The sequence below is a fragment of the Ambystoma mexicanum genome (assembly GCF_040938575.1).
Source record: "Ambystoma mexicanum isolate Mex_15411 chromosome 12 unlocalized genomic scaffold, UKY_AmexF1_1 Mex_chr12_unloc.1, whole genome shotgun sequence".
In the NCBI taxonomy this organism is placed as follows: Eukaryota; Metazoa; Chordata; class Amphibia; order Caudata; family Ambystomatidae; genus Ambystoma; species Ambystoma mexicanum.
Genome location: NW_027182322.1, coordinates 1,429,346 through 1,433,045, shown reverse-complemented (window position 1 = coordinate 1,433,045; position 3,700 = coordinate 1,429,346). Strand labels below are relative to the sequence as shown.

General features: G+C 46.3%; 1 non-coding gene across 1 annotated transcript; it reads right to left on the bottom strand.

The window, feature by feature from the left end:
- Positions 1-1,264: 1,264 nt before the first annotated feature.
- TRNAD-GUC (transfer RNA aspartic acid (anticodon GUC)) lies at positions 1,265-1,336 on the bottom strand. Its single transcript has one exon. It is a non-coding gene; the product is annotated as a tRNA-Asp (tRNA).
- Positions 1,337-3,700: the final 2,364 nt, after the last annotated feature.

Here is a 3,700-nt window from a genome sequence, read left to right as displayed (position 1 = left end):
CGACGCATGTCTGTGAGTGTTCACGGTCCGCTACGTCATAGGACTGAGCGTGTACTTCGCGTGGTTTGGTGTGTGTCTGATCCAGGTGCATGGTAGCACATGTGCTTCTGTCTGTTGAAGCTATGTCGTCATGTCATCTCTACAGATGGTGGCTTAGGTTGTGAGACAGTTAAGTCAAGCTGGTCCATGCGATCGGCTTCGGCTCTGTTTTGGTTCCCACCCCGTGCTCTGGGTGGTATGCAGCCAGGTTTCGCAGGTGAGGTATGGTCACGGTGAATGTTGACATCCGCGGTAGTGGACAGAGGTGCACACTCATCCTGCTGAGGGTACTTGGGTTGTGACGTTGTTGACCATAGTTTGTACATTGGCTGGGGGAAGGGACCGTCCCATTTTCCCTCTTCAGCAGCGCTTTCTATGCTGCCTTCACACGGCACAAGGCAGTCCCAGGAGTACACCTCACTGGGCGGCCTCCCAGGACGCCGTGCTTACGGTCCGATTAGGGAGCCTCCCATGCAACAGTGCACGCAGTTGCTTACTGTGGCACCGGTCCGTCTCCAGAAGAGTGTCAGGTGGGCTCTTACTGCATGCTTCTTCCTCCTTAGCCGTCCGAATGCTCTCCGCTTCCTAGCACCAATTCCGCCGCCAGCTTCCTCACTTCATATGGCGGGCGGGGACTCCCACAGCACAAACGCTGCGCCTCCTCTATCATTCGCTGACAGGGCGGGAGCCACCGCAACTCCGTATCACGGCAGGAGCCGATATTTTCAATTTCTGTTCAAGGCATAATGAGCCCACACCCTTCCAATAGCTAGTCACGAGTTTATGTGTCAGACATACCGCATATCACTCCCCAGTTCTGCAGGGAATCTCCATGCATCCACGGAGCTGACGCGAAGGCCACCATTTTGGCTGTCACGCAACAGCGCACCTCTTCAGTGTTATTTTCTTTTGGTGTCACACAATGACATTAACTGCAATCTCTTGCACATAAGACTTCCTCTTCCCAACTAGTGATGTACAGCAAATAGTCTCCTGTGAAAAAAAACAACAGTATTGTTACATTTTTGTATATATTAATATAAAAGAAACATTCCCAGTTGTTAATAACAGACACACGTTTCTAAATACATGTTGTCCCCTGCCGGCACGGTCAATCTTTATTTTTTTATTGCAAATCGTTTCAAATGCCCGATTATAAAACAACATTTCCTTTTTATGAGAAAAAAAACATGTTTTTTAAAAACACAACAAAAAAATCCTTATCCTCCCCGTCGGGGAATTGAACCCCGGTCTCCCGCGTGACAGGCGGGGATACTGACCACTATACTAACGAGGATTCATGCTTGCCACATCTATTTCTGACTAGTATGTTGTCAGAAATTCATGCACTCATTGGTCGTGCACAGTGCACATGCACATCAGAGGGAAAACGTGCATCTGATCTGATCATGCTTTTCTCAAGCAGCATGCCAATACTCAAGGCAGTTGTACGAACGATCACAAACGAGTGAGGCATGGGACAGATGAGGCTGAGGCTGGACGAGGTCCCTTCAAGTGCTCGTACAAGGGGCCCATCTCCATTGGCAAATATTTTAAATTACAGAAGGCTCACGCACACAAGTTCCTGTTGCAATATCTACGACGAGTAACTTCAGTGTGTGCTGGCCGTTCAACTTAGATTATCTGCTTTTTATGTCTTTAGAGGCGGCACCTGAGCGTGCTGCAGAATCGTTGGAATAGAAAAGGGGCGGGACGGAACTTTTGTTACATATGATCACCAAATGAACAGGGGAAAAGCTTCCACAAGATATTAATGGTTCACAGAACCCAGTCGCATTGTGGTTTGTTTGTTATGAGGAAATCACCAACACTTCCTTCTTCCTCCTCCTGGCAGTACTTACTTCTGAGGCAGAAGCCTATGTAATAGGATCTCACCCACAAAACCTCAGTTAAATGGTCCTGTCTCCTACAACCTCTTGCTGCTGAAAATAGGTGGCAACTTTGGTGGCCTATTCACAGCTGCCAAATTTCCCCGTTTTTTTTCTCATTGCATGCTGGGATGTAGGCCCATACTAATTCAAAACAAAACTACAAGTCCCAGCATTCAAAGGGAACCATGAGGATTGACTCGAGGTATCACACATGCATACATGGCAACTGCCCAAAGTGCCTGAGAGCAGGGCAGGTGTTATGTCATATTTGGTATCCCTTGTCTTCGAAGATCGCAGACCAAAGTAGGAGAGTTCAGGTAAGTCATTTCACCAAAATGCCAGGGGTAGCAGAAGTGACATCACATGACCCTTGACCCCCTGATGACATCACAGGAAGTGATGTCATTTGACCACACCCCAAAGTGATTTTGCAGGAACCGATGGACCACGATTTTTCACCTGTTGACAAAACAGGAAGTGCCATCCCATAGCATTGTACACTACGAAAAATATGGTTACAATATCACTATAATGTGATGTACATTTCCTACAAGAATGGGTCGCCATATGTATCCTTAAGATCAGTGTGTATAGGCCCATATTACCAAATTACTGTGAATGAAAGCAGACGTCCATGACCAAATGATAATGATGTGTTATTATATAGCACTTACGCTTAAGCGCTTTATATTGGAAAAATATACACCCAATCTGTGTTGGTACTCATTTATCAACCTCAGAAGGATGAAAGGCTGAGTCGAGGCGTTTAAGAACAGACTAAATCAGTGACTCACCCCCTGAAGTGTGCCTGAAATAAACCTTTAATGAGTCTAGCAATTATTGTATAGAATTCCAGAAAGACACATTATTTGGTATTCCTATTCTTTCTTATTTAGGGGCAATGCTGAAAGTGTTAGACTTGTGGCACTCCTGTTCTTATTTTTCTTCTTTTTTTTGTTTAAGGTGCCTGAACAAGAACGCCAGCCACTCCAGAAGTAAAGAGCTACATGGTGCTGGCCACAGCCCAGGAGCTTGCATTACAAATGTTTTTGTTTTTTTTAAACCTTTTTTTAATTTTTTTTTTTAGAGTTCGCAAGGAAGACCACAGAGCTCGCAAGGGAGACCTCAGAGGTCGCAGTTGCGGCCCCTGGTGACCCATAAATCATGTCCCTGGGAGAGTTCTGAGCCTGCTTAATTAATGAAAGCGTATTAACACGCTGCAGTGGTGGCCTATTAAAGGGGCCTAATAAAACCTCCATTTGGAGTGGGTAAGTGGTGATGGGAGGGGCGACTTCAGAAAATAGGTGGGGCAAACTTGCAGGCTCTGCCCACACTGTTCTACTCCCCCATGTTCTGGTGTGGGGACCAACTATCAAACAGTATATTTTAAAGCGCAATATGCAGAAAGGCACTGGACGTTTTTCTTCACCCACTTCTTGCAGATCCCGAAGGTCCAAGAAAGTGTGAAAATGGCAGATGGTGTGCAATGAAAGACTCAATATCATAGCATAACAGGACATAGCAGAGTCTGGGTCAGTACTCTGGACGGCCCAAGCACCTTCAGTGACTGTGAGCAACATGGGAGAAACTGTGATGTTAGTTCTACCACAGTTAGTCCACTATACTAGAATCTCTGGTGCACTGACTGGCTGGTGAGACTATGTCTGCCCGTAAAAACAAGTGTTACGAGACTGGGGGACGACCAGTGCCACAATAATGCAATTCTGTGTGACAGTATTGGAGCTACTAGCAGAGGAGCGCCAGAATAC